Source organism: Streptopelia decaocto, assembly GCF_964273445.1.
Source record: "Streptopelia decaocto genome assembly, chromosome: 10".
Lineage (NCBI taxonomy): Eukaryota > Metazoa > Chordata > Aves > Columbiformes > Columbidae > Streptopelia > Streptopelia decaocto.
This window is the reverse complement of record NC_138665.1, coordinates 13,504,024-13,522,920: the sequence shown is the minus strand read 5'-3', so window position 1 is coordinate 13,522,920 and position 18,897 is coordinate 13,504,024. Positions and strand designations below refer to the sequence as shown.

General features: G+C 45.0%; 1 protein-coding gene and 1 long non-coding RNA gene across 2 annotated transcripts in view; one reads left to right on the top strand and one right to left on the bottom strand.

Moving 5' to 3' along the window:
* Window positions 1–18,897, top strand: part of LOC309444332 — a 68,678-nt gene that overhangs the window by 47,375 nt on the left and 2,406 nt on the right. Inside the window, exon 3 of the long non-coding RNA XR_014184996.1 lies at window positions 1,847–2,078. This is a non-coding gene — a long non-coding RNA (uncharacterized lncRNA). The remainder of the gene's footprint in view (window positions 1–1,846; window positions 2,079–18,897) is intronic.
* SLC6A14 (solute carrier family 6 member 14) overlaps window positions 18,291–18,897 on the bottom strand; it is a 78,248-nt gene continuing 77,641 nt past the window's right edge. Inside the window, exon 19 of the mRNA XM_082062059.1 lies at window positions 18,291–18,396. The gene's annotated coding sequence lies outside the window, so the exon portion shown is untranslated. The remainder of the gene's footprint in view (window positions 18,397–18,897) is intronic.

Below are 18,897 nucleotides of genomic sequence, written 5' to 3'. Positions count from 1 at the left end.
TCCAGCCAGGAAGGACATTCCAGTATAAGAAAATTACGACACTGGGAATATTTCTGGTATGCACAGTTACTGCAGAGAGACAGACTTTCAGTCTTAATATTAGATGTATGGATGCAGTAGAACAGGCAACTGCTGAAATTAATGATGCCAACAGCCTTCACTTCTAAATTTTGGACTTTTTGCAAATCAAAGATCTTCCATTAAAAATTGAAGTCACTTGATCTTGCAGCTTTTCATGTTATATATATTTTGGTTTTATTTTTACTGTATCCTAACTTATTCTGGCTATGGACTCCTTCATTCATATCATGCTCCATGTCAAATCCTTCTCTGAAAACGTGACATACCAAATGGCACAGCACCACACAGGACATCTGTCTGATCAACTCTCATTCCTTTTATCTTCTTTCACATCAAGAGACAAAACATTTCCAGGCACTTCAGAAAACCAGCATGGTCTCCACAGCACCCCAAGATCAAGTTTTAATGTAGTTTAGTAAAATAGTATTAATGCACTTAACGGTAACATAACGAGGCAAGGCTTAACCCAGCTGCATGACAATTAAAGTAGATTAATACTATTTCACAGGATCTAGTCCTTTTTTGCAAAGAAGTCACTTGTGGGTCTGCATGCCAGATTTAAAGATACAGTTTTCTCTGATGTGAAATTCTATGTTTTGATCAAAAAAGTCCACATCTGACATTAAGAACTTGAGCCAATTTGATTTGCACTGATAATCTGCAGTTTTGAGGACATTACCATGTGGGCCAGCTATTAGAAACATCAGAAAATCCTGAGACAGAGTAAAGCACATAAAAGACTCTTTGGACTGTGGTTTCAGGTGTGGAGTGCTGTACAGAGGCAACATCCCTGCATTTCACACTCTGCCATTTTCAAAACTGCGATAGATCCTTCCCACACTGTGCTTGTGCAGAGATCCTCTACATCACTTCAGTTCCCTAAATTTTGTTTCTCCCTTTGCCTTTGAATGTTTTGGCTGCTTCCTGAGTTCTGACATCCATCCTCTAAAGCCTTCTACAACTCCTTTATCCTACATGACTCCTGCAAAACAAGGGTGGGGTGTGGGTTTTGTTGTCTTGAATTCTCCACTGTGCCAGGACCAGAGCCTGGATGCACCGGAGACAAGCAAAGGGGTCTGGGAAGTAGCCAGAAAGGTCTGAGCTACGGAGATGGTGGAAGGCAGGACTGAACAGCAGCAGCTGGTGGGACAGTGGTCCTCTTTGCACCACTCTTTACACAAAGCTCCATTCAAATTTCTTTCCACATCTGTGGATGTACCTTTACAATGAGAGCTATTCCTGCATGGATGCGCAATTCTGATTGCTTGGGGTAGGCACGGAGGGTATGAACATTGTCCAGAGAGAATGGCCAGGAGCTTTTGAGTTGAAAGATGTGTTTTTTTTCTCTTGTCAATGAAGTGGCATACCTCTTTAAGAATATTTCATCATTTAGTTTTGTCTTTCTTGAAATAAACACTGGAGAGTCTTTCTTCCTTCTGGATAGAAAAACATCCGGAAGAAGGAAGACAAACTTGTTTCTATAATAAAATCAAGTGATTCATACAAATGAGTTGGAAAAAGGAGTTAGAGAAATCAGACAGCAATGCCGCTAAGTCAAACACAGCACAGACATCTGTACATTTTGGATAAGGGAGACCTTTTAGAGCTGCTGGTAAAGACAATCCTGCACAGTCTCTGCAGGACACACAGCCTGGGGCTTGCTGGAGGCCCAGACTGGAAAACATGAGTCTGCACATGCATTTCTGCTTCCTTTGGAAAGTCTCCTTAGCACCCATTCCCCAGTCAAGTTGATTTCTGTTTGCAGTGTGCTTGAGCACCTTGGCTGAGCAGAGACAACCAGGAAGGGACTATTCGGTACAGCAGCCAAGCAAGAAACTCAAAGGGAAAGAAGTCCAACATACTTATTGGAAGGCACTCCAGGAACCTCCTGCAAGGACAGCAAACTCCCAGACCCAACACCACCTACCTAGGGAGCCCGACTCTCTCCATGTCCAGCAGATACCGAACTGCAAAGCCCAAGCACTGCTCTAAGACAGGTAATTGCTCTGAGAGGCCTAGATCTGTTTGCCTTCCCATTGCTTCATTTAATTAATGAAAATTGCAGGATTTCACAACGGTCCTTTCAAGCATAACTCTGCAGGTGGAAAGCCAAACACAAACAGTAAGAGGGAGTTCTGTGCTCCGCAGGAAAGGGCCCAACAGAGCAATGCACTGAAAAAGGAAAAGTCATAAACAGCTGGAAAAAACAGGAAAGGAAGTGAAAAATGCTGGTGGTGGAAGTGAGAGTGCACCTGAGCAGACACTTCCAGCTGGGGCATGCTGCAGTGCAGGGAGGGCAGCACACAGGAGCTGGCTGGCCTGTGCTCAGCAGGTTTCTGTTCTGGCTGTGAAAAAGCTTGTTGTTGCCAGAACAGTGAAAATAGCCCAAGAAGCCGCCCCTCCCAATGTGTCTGCCCAGACATCCCCAAGGAGGCCATGCGCACTTCTGCTCTATCTACTGCAGCTCCTCTGTGAATGGACCAGAGCTCGCCAGTGCCTCCAGCCATCACTTCAGACGGATTTCACTGGGTATCCAACCAACCATGAGAATGTCATTTACAAACAAGCCATCAATTATCCATTTGCTAAAAAAGCAGAGTCAATTAGACACCCCCTGGGCTCCCTGGGTCAGTGAAACACCCCTGGGTAGATGGGAACAGCGGTAGAGAGTTCTTCACATCTCTTGTCTTTGTGCCTGTGGGGTCAGAAGCCTCATACCAGAGCTGTTTTTATTCTCATCTGTTTGCTTTTCATATCTTATTTCAGATCTGGGACCAATTTAGTTTAAGTCCTGATGTGCAGTAAATGCATACTGTATGTTGAGAAATTATTAGTCATCTTACATAGTATGTAATTTGGTAAACCCATCGAGACCTACTGATCATGTCTCATCGCGAATCAAAGGGCATTTGCTTAATAACTCTATAGCCAGATGTGTTCAGTGAAGCATAGAGAGAGTGGTTTTGTTTACCAGTCTGGGACAAAGTCCTTGATCCAGGAAGACATAAAAGCTACCCACACCTGCTGCTGACTCTGTGTGTGCTGCTCTTTGGAAAAATCTATTTTAATCAATGTAAGGCAGAGTCTCCCGCATGAGCCAGGACGACACCTAACAGTCCCACCTGCCGCCTCCCACTGAGCAGTACACAAACAGAGGCACCAGCTATCAATACGATGGCCATCTGGATTTTCCTCCATGGAAGACTAGCAATAAATTGACTGGGATACAAATTCCCAGTTGGATTAACTCTTAGCAAGTTCACATTTCTAAGATCATTCCTTACAAAAGCTACAAGCAAGCTGAAAAATCCACCTCCCAGTGTTCCCGCTGACTTCCTTGCTTGGGCAACTCTTTATTTGGAGCTGGTATGAACTTCTGTGCTGTTCATTCTTGATTCCTTTTGTTCCTTATGAGGAACCTATTCTTCATTGAAATTGATTGCTTGAAAAAAAAAATAAAGAAAAAGGCAAAAAAGCAGAAAGAAGTTATGCAAGAGTAGAAAAACTTCCAGCTGTTCAATATGACAACAAAAGGAGGTTCTGTTCAAGTCAATAAACTGTCTTTTAGAAACTGATGAGAGACCCCTCACATCCTCACAGCCTCAAAACTGAGGTGTACAATTTGAAAAGTGCTGCCTCTAAAATGGTCGGGTTGTTAACTTCTGTGCTAAGAATATTTGCTAAATTACAGCTTATTTCCAACAACAGGCATCTTTTATTAAGAATTCAACTTGGATAATCAAGAACCACCCACTGTGAAAAGAATGAAGTGTGTTCTCCAGAGATACAATGACTTTCTTTGCCAGTGCTGTGCCTCAATGAAATAGCAATACATCCCTGACTTGGCAAAAGTGGTTGTGGAAAAGCAAGTGTTATATTTTATTTATTTATTTGTTGCAGACAGATGAAATTGTTTGTTAAATTAAAGCAAAGTCTTAAGGAGTAATAAACAGTGAATAAACAACAGACCTAATCGAACGAAACTAAAAGCAGAGTCCCTCTTCCAAACTGTCAGCACCAGTTGCAAGCTTCATTCAGAAGAAACAGAGTGAGCAATAAAAAAAGAAAGAAGGCTATGCTGGTCTCTTTTTTCAAGCAACACTTAACTCTTAACAAGTGAAAGTTAGAAGCTAGTTAAAAGATTGCTGACAGCATCTCTGTGTCACCATTAATGAGAATGAACCTTGTTTCCTGACAGTTCTTTGTAGTGAAGCTTTTGAGATGTGGCAGAGAGATCTGCAGGAAGAATTTGATGTTTTCTACAGAATTCATCATTGCAGTGTTGGCCAGGTAAGGCGGCCCTTAGCTGAGCACAGCTGGACACAGCTGAGCCTCACCCCAGGATTTCTTCCACACAAAACATGCTCAAGTGAATCAAGCTACCCCTCAAGGCCAGGATGCCCTGTCCTGGGGACCCTCCACTCAGCATCAAGCAGGAGACTTCAGCAGAGACACTTGACCAAAAAACTTCACTGCAAGGTAGCACATACCATATGAGCTCAAAAAAATCATCTTTATGCAAAGAGAGAGATCTGAGGAGGTGCCCAGGTTACCCTACAGGTGCTAGGGGGATGAACAGAAGAAATGGATGCACTTACCAGTGCTCTGCTGTCCAGGAAGCTTGACTCTTCAGATGCCTCTTGCACAAGACAGCAGTATCAAGGATCTGCACGTTTATCAGCTCTTAACACCTAAGGGATTCCCAGTAGAGCTTAATTTTACCCTGTTTGATGCAGGCTTGTATCTGCTCAAGGTTTGCTTTCAGAACAGTAGCAAAAGGGATTAAATTTTTAGAAGCCTGTCAATGTAGATGTTTCAAGCCAGGTGCCAAGAAACTTGCAAATAAAAGATTTTTGTTTGCCATCTGTAAAAGCTAGGCCTTATTTCCAGTTCCTGGGAGTTTCCCCCCCTCCCACAGTAGCGGGGCTTGTGCTGGCAGCAGATCTTGGCCAGTGCTGGCAGTTGGGCTGGGGCAACATGATCCCTGAGCTCACAAGTCACAGCAGCAGCTGTGAGATTCGCGTTTGTACTCACTACAAAAAGAAATCTGTTTTAAAAGATTCTCTTAACTGAACTATGAAACTGTTTCTTTTCTTCTTTTGTAAGCATGTGACATACTTATAAATAATAGTCAAAAAAACATAAAGGTTACTTGGCGTATCTAAATGATACACCAGGATGTACAACCACCTAAAACAACATCAAGATCTGATCTGGAGAATGCTGACATCAGCCAGTATTTTCAGCTATGAAGCAAAACATACCGTCTCCAGATTTCATGGTTGAGTCTTTTCTCTACTTCCTTAAAGTTTAGGGCTGGAGGTGTACTCTTTTTTTTTTTTTTTAATATTACTGGATGTGATGGAGTTCTATTTTTTAAGGACTGAACCATTTCATTTTGAAAAGCAGATTTTTCCTTTTTTTTTCCTTTTTTTTTTTTTTTTTTGCCACTGACATAATATCATTATGTTGTTTGTAGGAATTACGGTTTTTATCTTCCTGTCAACAAAATATGCATACAAATAGACTTAGATTACTTATAGAGCAACATCAAATTAAACTGCCTGCATAATGACTTGAAACTGGTTATCACTATCCTGCATAATATCTGTTTAAACACAACACTTGCAACAAGCTTTCCTCATCAAAGAAGAAAATAAAAACATAAAGTCACTAATTTTATGTATGTCTTAATGTGCTGTTCAGCTCTCAACATAGCGGCCCTGTGTGGTGGAGGAGGGTGATGTTTTTACCAATATGAGCTCTTCAGCTTCTACACAGCACTTTTGAGGGTATTGTATTGGCCAAATATCACATTTCAGGCCTCAAACATGTTTGAAAAGCTGATGGAGACATTCAAGCACACTCTCAGCTCCTGCCATGTGGAAGATGAGCCTTGTGTGAAGAGTGGGAGCTGCAGGAGCAGGGTCCATCCAAATCTATCCTATCTACAAGACTGAGGATGGAAGGTGGTGAAAACTGGAGTTATTCAGTCACACCACAGGGCATTTTAAACACCCACAAAACACTGTGGAGATTGGGAACATGGGTGGGCAAAAGTGACCTGCCAGGCTGTATGACAGCCTCTTTCTTGCCCATCTGAGTCATCTGAGTAGCAGCAGCAGGTCTGTGTGGCTCAGACACACTGTGAGTTGGTTTTCTCTTCACCCAGGTAAGCTGTTATTGCCCACAACACCTGCCTCACCAGCCAGCACAGCCCCACAGCATCACATTTGGCAGAGCTTGGCTGGTTTGCAGTATCTCAGTTGTCCATTGGACCCTGGTACTGAGCTGCTCTCCCTAGGGAAGCAGCAAGCCTCACATTTTGGGCTGCTCTTCCTGGTTTAGCATCACCTGCTCACATTAACAGAAAGCTATTAAAATCATCAAGTGCTTCAGAAATGGCTTTTATCAGAAATACAGCTGCATTCTGGCTGCCTTCCCTCTGGCTGGAGCCCCAGGGCAGACTACAAGCTGCCTCAGTCTGACATCACAAAATCCACCTTTATCCATTTCCAAACTTTTCTCTTTGCTTCATATGTCCATACACCTATGTCAGAAGCAAGGCAATATCCTTACACCCACAAGAGAACTACACTAAGCTTCTGAAAGAAGGAAGAGTTACCCACACTGACAGCTCATACTGCATTGTCTTTGCTGGAAGCCATGAGGAGCCCCAGTGTGCTGCAAACACAGCAGTTATTTATAAACAACAACAAAACAAATCAAAAGCTGCACCTACTGCCTGAGTAGTTGCAAGCTTAGAAGCCTGATAAATGTCCAAGGGGATAAGCGCAAGCAGCACATCTGGTGAGTGGGGCTTTTGGAGGAGGGTGAGGAGCTTGTGGTCCAGAGCAGCTTGCATGGGCAGAGCACACGTGGGGCACTAGGGACACCAGCTCCAAGCAAGGAGAGGCTGCTCAGTGCTCACAGGGCAGCCCTCATCACACTGAAACATGTGAGAGTCTGACAGGGAATAAATTGGACCTTCAGTCAACCATTTAGAAGTGTTAGCAACTCCCCTGTGCAGGTCATTTAATTTGGTAAGAAAAAATAGAGGTGTTTTTTGTTTTGTTTTGTTTTTTTCCTGCCTCCCTGACTATTTTTACCTCGTGGACTCACTCTACTGGTGATGGAGGAGCTGATGCCATAGCAGGAGTCATTTGGGTCCACACAGAAACAGGAATTGACCTCTCTTCCTATGAGCTCCCAGTTTTCCTGAACAGTTTAACCATGCTGGGTTTGAAGTGTTGCCATTTACTCATAAAAGGAAGTGCAAAAGGGCATTTTTTTTCCTTTTATTTCTGTTGTTCATCATAACTACAGCTCTGGTTAGTGTCACTCCTGCACTCTAAAATTCTGCCAGCCAAAGGATGGATATTTGCTTGCAAAGCTGATGCTGGTGGCTGGTATGGATTAGGCAGGGCAGGTAGGTGAGGAGAAGCAGAGTACTCCCGTCCTCCTAAGATGATCTTCTGCCTTCATCCCCTTCATGTCCCTGCTGGAAACAGAAGGAAACCAACCTTTATTTTCCAAAACTCTCACTGAAAGGAAAGAACAGTGAAAATATGAAGAAATTGTATTCCCTGAAAGAGAAAAAGGCCAGGGGAGGGAAAAATAGAGACATGTATGGAACCCACATTAACTCAGTTTTGCACCAACAAGTGCAATATAAAAGTGCAAGAATAAAGACCTATTAAAGATGAGAGCAAGTCCTACTCTCAGAGCCTACTCACTGCCCCCTGTTCAGAGGAAATTTGCTTTCTCAGCATTTCCCAGCAAGATTATGGATTCACTGAACTTTAAAAATGATTAATCAGCACAGTACTGGCTGAGAGCAAAGGCAGGAGCAGTTCAAGGACACTGCCTGAGCTGCCAGCCTCTCCAAAAGCCACCTGGATGCACTGCTACTCCTCACAATCTTCACAGATGCCCCAAAGACGATCGTTAGTATTTTTAATAATACCTACCTGTTCCTTGAGCATCTAACAAATGAACTGTCTCTGATGGCTACAAGATTTCATCCACAGGTTTAAAATAAACCAAGATCAAAATCCTTTACTTGAGACAAGATGTATTGATTGACAGCCTCAATGATAAAAAAGCTGGGATCTGGGTGCTATGGTTGGTGGCTGGTGCCCTGGGTGCCCTAGGTTGCAATACCGAGGAGGGGACATGCATGGCCATGGCTGTGTGGCTCCAGCCCAGCTGCTCGACTCTACCCCACATCAAAAACCCCAGGCAGAAAGCCACACAGTGCTCTCTGCTGAGATGAAGCTTCTGGGTAGGAAAAAGAGGAGACTTGCATTTCTTTGGAACAAGCAGCCCTGCTCAGCAAGTCCCTTTCCACACCAAGAAACCAGATTTTGTGACCTGATGGAAAAGGTTGCCAGTAAATCTCAGGAAAGCATGGAGAGATTTGCTCAGCAGTGATCAGAGCAAGGAAAGGCACTGTTATCTGCTGGTGTAAGGAGGTAGATAAACAGCCTTTTGACTGGACCCTGAGCTTTCTACTTGGAAAGGTGAAAGAGAGAAAAAAAAAATAGTCAAACAGGGACTGTAAGCCTGACTGGATAGAAACTCAGGCCCCACTTTCTCCCCCCCACTTGACAGCTTTCACGTTTTGACTGAACCATAACATTAATAAAAAATGTATTGCGTGTTCTCACTTTCATGGGTTTTTCACTAACATGTTGACATGTGGTTTCTCATCCTTTTTTAATTTAAAATCTGAGCACAGTGTCAGGACTCTTCCTGCACTTAAAGCTGACACCTTGGATTTTTCACTCATCACAGCTAAATACATTAATAAAAGCTATTATGCTCATGTGCATGAAGTTGAATCTGGGCTTAATGGCTTTACTGACACAAGAAGAGAAAAAATAAAAATAAGTATTCTGGAACTGCTTAAGTCTCAATCAAGTAACTGAATGAACAGTAAGCTGAGAGGAGGAGAAAGTCTTTACTAAAATGTGCTCAAGCCTCCAAGCATAACCTGAGAAATGAGGAAATGCCAGGAGAGAGTTTGCTCTGCAGCAGGCTACTGTTGTAGAGCCTTCAAATTGTGCTTAAACACTAAATCGTTCAATTTTTAGAAGCACTTAAAACATAAAACTGAGCAGAAATAAGTTTTCTTGTTCTGGCTGTGGGAGGTAGTGGAGCTTTTAGATCAATTGTTATGCAAATCTGCCTCTAGACTCAACCTATTCTCCAGTCAATTAAAATTGGAGTCTCTGAAGTGGTTCTTGCACTAAGCCTAACTTTCCATAGATGTCAGGCTGTGGTTTTGCATTTTAAAATGTAGCTAGGAGTCCCAGTCCTCTCTTGCAAGAGATGGGGAGGGGGGAACACTAGAAGGATGTTTGTTCAGGTGCATCAGGGGAATGGGCTTAACCTGAGCCAGACACCCCAGGAAGGTCCACCAGAAAATCCCACCCCAGATGTAGGACTGACAGTCTGCATGGATGCCACCTCGCCAAGAGCAGAGTATTTGGCAGGTTGGTATGGAAGGCCTAAGATGGGGCAGAGCTATGGATCAAATGCAGCCTTGCAACATAATTCCTGGTTTTGTGACAGGGCACTAGAATCACAGCATAGTTTGGGTTGGAAGGGACTTTCAAAGCTCATCTAGTCCAACCCTCCTGCCGTGAGCAGGGACATCTTCACTAAGATCAGGTTGCTCAGAGCCCCATCCAACCTGTTATGGGATGTCTCCAGGGAGGGGGCATCTACCACCTCTCTGGGCAATTTGTGCCAGTGTTTCACCACCCTCATAGTAAAAAATTTCTTCCTAGCTCAGAGCAGTGCCCAAAACCAAGGGCCCAGGCGCACCTGGCAGCTAGGGAGAAGCATGAGCATTTCAGCCACAAAACTTCACTAGCTCTTTGTCCAGAGGCTCATAAGGCTTTTTCATGCTCCTGGGCTCAGGAAAGGTTCAGGAGGTGCTGCCAGCCCTGCATCAGGCTGCATTGCACTGGGCTCAGCCCTTGCATAGCCACCAAGTGATGCTGCATCTCCCCACAAGCACTGGCTATGCCAGCCCCACAGGAAGCACAGGGAAGGGGTCACCGGCTTTTACAACAGCAAATTTAGAAGGTTCATGGTAGCAGTAATCACACATGAGTGCATCCAACACTGCTGCATCTTGCCCTCCATCAACAGGCAGACCTGCGGGCACAGAGTTCACTAAGGCACTGAGCTGCCCAGTCCTGTGGTCCCCCAGTACATTGCTCCCCACCTGCATCACAAAACCACCTGCTACACTGAGGTACAGACCACACAGTCCTCCTTTTTCTAAGGCACTTGGTCTACAGTTCCAAAATGAAGCACCAAACAGCTCATAGTTCAAAACCACAGAAGTCTGGACTTCTTAGTAGGTCAGTTTACACAAACTTGTGTTTCCAATTTCCTCTTCTCAGCCCACCTGCTCCTCCACTTCTCCAGAGCAAAGCTTGTGTTTCTGGAAGACCAGTGCTGTAAAACCGCTCCTGGGTTTGTGGAGTTAGAAAAACAGCATGCAGTTGATTTAAATGCACCATCTTACAGCAGGCAGACAGATTTCTCCTTCAGCAACATGCTTTATTGGCCAATACGCAGGTTGGTTGGTAAAATGCGTAAGCGTGTCTCTAGCCAGGATGCACAGTGTGTGTGATGAGAAGTGCACAGTGTCAAGCCCTTCCCTGTGGGAACTGGGTTTGCCAGGATGCAAACACAGCTCATCTCATTCTCAGCAAAACCTGAGCAAACTACCACAACACCCGGGCAAACACCATGAGCTGGTGAGCACCCGAGTTGTCCCAGCCACACAGTGTCTGGGTGGATCGGTGCTGGGGACTTAGGGATACTTATCATGGGCTGAAAGCTGATGTGTTAGACAGTGCACACTCTGGTGAAGGCAGAGAGACGGTGGGTGGAATAATGGAGTATAATAGCTGTGCAGTTAGAAATCATAATTATTCAGCCTGTGCAGAGGGTTAGTTTCCAAGAGAGCTGTTATCTCAGCTCTGATGCCTGGGTGTCAGAGCTCTATGCCTGTTTTACTGGTTAAGTACATGGTTTTGTTGCCGTTTATAGAAGTATGCCTGCATACAGAGCAGCAAGGGACCACATTAGCCAGGAAGTGCTGAGCTTGCACCAACTGCTGTGTGAGAGCATCCAGACCCCAGCCAAGCCTCTGTGAGAGGGTTGATAAGTGCTTATGGGGGGGTACCTTAATTCTCAGGTCATGATCCCCAGCTGATAGGTAAAAGCAACTCAAATCACTTATTCTTGTTGATGAAAATGTTAACAGGAAGGAAGGAGTCAGAGAAAGACCAGGGGAAAGCTCTCTTTTCTCTTGTGTCACCCTTGGCTGTTTCTCCATCTCCCTTCCAGGTTTGTGACTATTTCTGCACTCTGACACTTTCTATGTTTAATATCCCCACTCATAAATTATATTCTTTCTGGTACACTCCCAGGGTAGCCCCACAGGGGTTGACCACCACAGCAGGATCTTACACAGAGCTCAGCAGCATCTCCAGGCCCCTGGGTGATGAGGGGCCCCTTCCCAGGTCCCCAAAGCCCATTCCTTAAACCTCATTCCTTCTAAGTCCTCAGCTCTAAAAGTAAACCAAACCCATAAAGGGGTGATGCCTGTGCCAGTCCACACTTGCACTTGCCTTGTCCCAGGGCAACCCTGCTCCCAAGGGGTGCAGATTTCCCTACCTCTAATAGCAGTGACATGTCATTACCTGCCTTTGTGGCATGTGTTGGGAGCTGCTGAGGAAAGCAGGGGTTAGATCCCCCCTCAGTAGCTGTAGGGAAGTAGAATCTGGGCTGCCTCTTCCTAGTGCAAAACTGTCAGCTTCTTTCCACAGGGCTGAAAGCAAAATTCACATCATTCCTCCTTCAGATGAGACAGCCACACTATTTCACTCTGTCTCAAAGGAAACCTACTTTTGAGATAAAGGAAAGTAAAATCTCTGCAGCCTACCTTTATGTAAATATATGTGTAAAGGAAAAAACCTGAGGGATGTTGCAAATCATTTTTCAGGCTGGTGCATAACTTTGTGCACAGAAAGTGGATCTGGAAAGGGGTGACTCGGGCTTATGTGCAGGCACAGTTTTGCCAGGATTTTTATTATTATTATTATTTATCTCTGTCTAATTGAAGCAAAATAAAATATTTGGGCACAAGATGCTCTGCTGAACATTCTGTCCTAGTTCTTCCAAAAGAAGACCAGCCCTAAGGTAGTCATTGTACATTAAAAAGTTCTTAAAAAGAAAGGCAGTGTCCCACCTGAAGATAATTGCAGAGTCCATGTGTTGTGGGAAGTCCAGAGGGACATGAATCGCAGCATCCACCTGTACTGGTGGCTTGAGCAGAGGAAGGAAGTGACAGCAGAGCGGATGCACTGCTCTGCTTGCCCACAGCTGGACACCCCATTCCCAGGCCTGTCACCCTGTCACAGGCAGGTGAAAACCACAGGTCATGAGACTGCAGCTCTTAGCTGCGCTGGCTCAGCTGATGCTGCCTTGGGACCCCCAGAGCAGCTGCGCAACCACAGGCTGGCTTTTGGGAGGATGGCAGCATCTGCTGTAGAGCAGCCAGGTGCCAGGTCACAGTTTGGCCCAGAGCAAAGGACACTGGAGGGACACAGTCGCATTTGGGGAACTGTTTGCAAAGTGCCATCTGAGCAGTGGCTGTCTCTGCTCCTCACCCTGTGCAGTTCCCTACAGGGCTACCCGAGCCCATTGTGGCAGGACACCTGTGTCCTCGTAGAAGCAGGAGACACTGACACATCCAGCTGTCACCCATGGAAGACCACAGACATCTGGACTTCACCTGAAATGAGCCCAAAATCCCTCCCTGGTGCATTCAGCAAAGGCCACAAGAAGCAAGTAGATTAAATAATCCTCAAATACTAAACATTAGCAGCTATAGAGATGCTGTAGGAATTGGCACATTAGACACTGCAGCTGCACAGGCAGCTTCTTGCCCATTTCTGCAGTTTTACTGTGCAGCGCTTGGCAGCCCCACAGCATCCCACTGCCCGTGCGTGGGCTCATTCCACAGCGGTGGGTGCCCAGCAGTCCCCAGCTCACAACATCCCCTGTGTCGCCTGCACAACACCTCTTGAAAGAAGGAAAAAGGAAATGAGTGGGAGAGAACAACATGCAATAGTTGTATTTTTGCTTTACATTAAGGTTTGTTTGTCAAGGAAAATTGCCCTCTCATGGGGCTTAGAGCACTGAAATGTTGAGATATTTAACTACCTACCTTTCAAGGTTTACTCCAGCCCCTTCATACAGTTTGAAACCATTTAGGAGATTGTTCCATCCCCCCTGGAGCAGCATTGCTTTAATGACATCTTTACAGCCCTAATGGATGACCTTGGTAAAGATTATAGGCCTGCTGTTAGAAATTTGTTGCAGGACAATGCTTAGACCATGATAAAATAGCTATCGGGGAGCCCAGAGTTCAGTGCGACGGTGGTGCAATTCACAGCGCACCACACGAATTGCGTTAGCATTCATACATTCTGTGGAAGCAGAAACATGAACCGTTAGGAATGATAATAATTAGCATATGAGTAATTCATTGGGCTATTTTGGTTTCCATTTCATTTTGAAAAAGTCTCAGTACCATACATCATCTGGGAGAAGTGTATTACAGACCAGCATAGCAATTCCTCAATTTTCTTGTCTAGTCTCACCAGCAGTTTCTGATAACTCTGCTCATCCTGCAGAGCATACATAAGCCATGAGTGAGCCCAGCTCTTTCCTATGAAATCCTGTTTCAGACTGACCTCCTCCCTATGGCAAGCACTCACACACCCAGCAAATGGCAGTCCCTGCCTAAATAGCTCCAGGTTTGTGTCCCTTCACAGAGGACGACAGTGCCACAGAGAAATGGTCAGATCCCAGCTCTCAATTTCCATGTAGAAAACTGTCTCATGCACAGACAAGGTGTGGAGCCAGCTAGAGTAATTAGCCTTCAGGTTTGTGTCTGAATCCTTCACAAAGCAAATTGATTAAATGATCAGGTCCTTTCAGAGCTCTTCATGAGCTATCTACTCATCATATGACTGTCACAGAGATTTTGCAATAAATCATACTGCACTGATGACCATCAAACCACGGAAAATTGCTTTAATGCTACTTCAATGCATTAATGAATGATCCATTAATTAATTCAAACTATTGAGCATAGGCCTTGCTTTCCTCCTAGACGAGAATGACCTTGGTGCCAAATCCAAACAGAGGAGTGGTGTTTAAGCCATTTCTGAAATCACGATGGGGATGAGGACCCCAGATGCCTGTGGGGCAGCAGCAGCCAGCTCTATTGGCAGCTCAGTGCACCCAGCTGTGCCCCACAGCAGCCTGGCTCCCTCAGGAAACAGAGTCTCTGGAAATGGCTGAAACTTCAAAAAATGGTGGGTGATAACCTTAATCCACAGCCAGCAGGAACCGCAGCACTGATTTTAATGGAAGCAGAATTAGATAAACTTCAGCTACAAGGAAAAACCTTCCCCCAAAATTATTATAATGCAAATCTCTATGGCACCAGCCAACAGCACACCGTTAACCATTTCCATATAAGAGTTCATTAAAACAGCAAAAATCCTGCAAAGAAGGAAGGACTTTCCTCCCAGTACAGAGCAGTAAAGGAGGAGGTGAGAGCTGAAATGACTCACCCTTGGTCTCTCCAAGCATCGCAGCAAACCTGAACATTCTCAGATCCAGCCCCTCACTCAGAGAGGAACCAGCCCCTTGCATTGTCCTCAGGGCCACACTAGGGAAATACAGGGCACATTATTAAAATGGAAGAATAGCTCCTACCTAATAACAACTCCCATCCCTTTTTTAAATGACTGCAGAATCAGGTGTGACACTGAAGCAACATACATGGGAGGGGAAAAAAAAAATCACACCACACCCTAAGGTGGTGCAGATTAGCCAATTATACATTCAGGAAGATGTGTTAATTAGAAGCTTTTCAAGAGAAGAGTCAAAGGACTTTGCAAACACAGATGGAAACCGATTTTAACAAGCAGTGATTTTAACAAGCCCCAGTGTTGGAGAGGCATCAGCAGTGCAATGTCCTCTGCTGGCATCTCCAATTACTGCAGGGGATGGCTTCAGCCAAGCCTGCGCTACTCCAGGGCCAGCAGTTGCCCAACACTGACTGAGTGCAAGCCAGCAATTAGTCTGATCGGTTTTGGGGGGAATATTATGATATTAAAATGAATAATCATGTAGCTGGGACTGGTAAAGGATTATTTCCTACATAATAGTCATAGATCCTTGTGAGAGCCCAAAAGCACGTCGGTCATATGATCTCTCAGAAGTGGCCCATCATCGCTTGCTCAGGGAAGAGAAACTGATTTTTCCTTTTTCTTAATGGCAATGTCTAATGCAGCAGCTTCATGTCAACAGAGACCCAGGCTGTTTAAGAGGATTCGACAATAGCTCACACCTGAACTATTTTTTTTTTCTTTCCTAGGCAGAGGGAAGTGTAGAGCAGAGAGTGGAACTCACAGTTCATTCACTTGTTCTTTGTATAGGGTTATAGTCATCTTTCCTGCTTAAGTCAGGGAAGCTCAGAGCATGAATGTGGGTTTGTTTATGAGCATCAAAATGAGTTCCTTTAAGTGTTATGTGTGCCATCTTAAAAAGCTGACATGAGAGCCATTTAAGATTTTTTTAAAAAGTCTAAGTGACTGACCAGAGCTGTTTTTGGTTATCCCCAAATGGACAGTAACTTTGAGGTAATCCTTGAGGTTTATTGTTACTACATTATTGAATACTACAGGGAGCAGACATCACTTCTGGTGAATTGTACTGCATGGGGCTGTGAGCTAGAAACAAGGACTGCGAACACTGAGCCTTGACAGATGTAACATCCCCCTCACACACACTCCTCATCCTAAATGGGTGTGCAACATGGAGAAAAGGGCTCCTAAGAAGCATCAAAGGGAAAAAGCCGTCCAACAATCACAGGCACAGGAGATGGGGTCCCAGAGCCCAACAATTGCTGTTCACTTGCCAGTGCCCCAACCTGTCATTTGCCTGATCTTTTCCATGTAGTGACACATCAGCAATAAGTGGACATGATTTTTGACACAATAGATCCCAGAGACCTGAGCAGCAGCTTTCAGACTCCACTGAAGCACAAGTGCAACTGGTCTGAGTAATAAACCTTGCACAGACCAAGCCTTGGTGTGATGTTCAGGACACTGCACAAAAGCTGATGGCATTTGCCATCTTCTGATGTAGCTAAGGTGTCTGGCTTTTGTCACTCCATGTCCCTTGACACTCTGTGCGGTTCATGCAGCTACACCAGCCTGTCCTATGGGTCTTGAGGGGTTATGAATGATACAGAGGGGCTCAGACCATCAGTGCCCACGAGCATCAACTGGGGCCTGTCTTGAAGTTTAATCACTTCATGAAAATGAAACTTTCAATATTTCATTAGGATGTCTCACATCTGTTAAACATCATCCCAGAGAGTCTGGTGACACTTCAAATGAAGCTGTGAAGAGATGTGTTTGTTTCAGATGTAATTGGACAGCTGTTTTATTATGAATTAATGAACTATGATGATTAAGAAGAATTTGGTTTTAGCAAACCATGTATTAACAAATACTCCTGACTAAAATCAAAACTAAGCAAGTGCTAGAGAACTTTCATGACAATGACTGGAAGCAGAAGATGAAAAATCAGAGGTGCAACAGGACAAGAGGTGCCTCCAGGACAGGTTCCTTGTTCCCCAGGTTGCCCCACAGCAACCAAACCCCTCCACATGCCCAAGCTATCACATCACATCACTGCCATCTCCTCTGGCCCAAAGCCCCTTTTGGCCCAAATCCGTCATCAGGGTCTGCTCACACCCCTCCATCTTCCCAGCCCCTCTGCATGCTCATGTCCCCGCTCTCCCCTTGGCCACGGGACCCTGCGAGGGGGTGGGGAGGGAGAGGGGACAGTGATGGCAGCAGTACTCTGGATAATTGGCCTCTTTGTGCTTGCCAAATGTATCTCAGACTCTTCTTCGCCCTGCTCTGGATCATTTTGGGCAAGGGTGTTTGTGCTAGAGGCACTGCATGGGATGGGATGCCCTCTGATGTAAGGCCATATCCTTCCTGGCTACCAGAAGACAGCCCCATGGCCACACTGAACATCAGTAGCACCATGAAAAGCTGATCCTGAGCTGGGGAGTCCTGCATCCATCCTTCCCACACTTTCCAGTTTAGAATAGTTGTCTGTGTTTCAGCAGAACCCATTGCCAAAGACCAGAGGCCACAGAAAGCAGCTGTTGGAGTTTCCACAGGAGTTTCCCAGTTTGTATGGAACAATTTTTAAGCAGTGAAATCTTTGCGCTGAGAGTTTCAGTAAAAAAGCTTCAAAGAGTTAAGTGGAGACAGGTACATACGCCACATGTGCGAATCACTTATTTCCTACTGTTAAAATAAATCTCTTCCAAATCATTGCAGCTTCCCAACAGCTGCCTCCTTATCTTTCTCCACTTCAGCCTTCCATTTGGCCTTCTTTTCTATGTTCATCCGCAGCAGTGTGTGATCCCTTTTAGCAGCCTGGAAAAGAAACGGTGAAAATCACTGCATGCACACATTTCCCACCATTAAATCTCCCCAGATTTGCACCACTGTCCCTTTTGATATTTTGCAGTGACAGAAGTTAATGTGTTTCCTTATTTTACCAAGTTTTCAGCATTTTCAGCTCTGATTAGCAGGAAAATTACACTGTAAATTGTTTACAGGTGTGTTGGGACATGCAAGCCAGGCTGGAGAGCCTCCTTCCCCACCAGTGGGGTGGAAAGAAGTGTGACACACAGACTATGCATGCAGGATCGCAGGATCCTTACAGCCCACAGATGTGGGACAGCATCAGGCACCATTGACACTGTCTGAGCTACTCAGACAGCTACTACAACCTTTGGACCGGCCTCTTTCTGAGACACCATGGTACAGAGCATTGCACTGCATGGGGTTATGGCAAAGTGGACCAGAAGGAACACATTCATCAGCAAGTTGTTCTTCTCTGTGCCAGTCTCTCCTAGGAGAATGGGGTGATACAGGTCCTGTGCAAATATTGCTTATATGGACTTATTCTCAAACCTATCTGTCTACTTGGGTGCTTATTTACAAAGACAGCATACAGAGGCCATACATTAAGTGGATCAGATAACCTCACCCAGAAAAAATACTCACTTCTTTGCCTGTGATTACCATGGCCAAACAGCCCAGCACGGTCAGCGCAATCATGATGTAGCAAACCTTTATCCTGACACTGCTTCTCGCTGCATCAAGGACCTCAGACCTGCAGAGGACAGAGCAGAGTTTCTGTCTGCAGCAGCGTGTGTAAAACTAGATCATGGAGAGCTGAATAATGAATCCTTGAGTTTTCCAGCCTATGAATGTACAATGTGTTTCAGCCTTCTCTTTCTGCATGTGCATGGAAAAGAACTCAAAAAATTAGTCTATGGGGGAAAGATGTAGCCACCCTCCCACACAGGTAGGGTATTGCTACTCCTACCAGTCACCAGTAACAACAAGAATAACAAATCCTGCTCTCTTCTAACAGTGTATATGAGAGTGAGTACCTGAAAAATGACAAGGACAGGGAAGTCTTTTCATTATGAGGGGCCCAGCTTTGGGTGTTGCAGGGCAAGGCATGGGGTGCTGTACAGCACCAGGAGACACTGGGTCTGTGCCACCTGGGCCAGGCAATGCCACCATCAGTGGAAAAATAAATGAACATGCATGACATTTTGGCTAAGATCTGTGGAGAGTTTTCACACAGCAAAGAGGTACAGCAAGT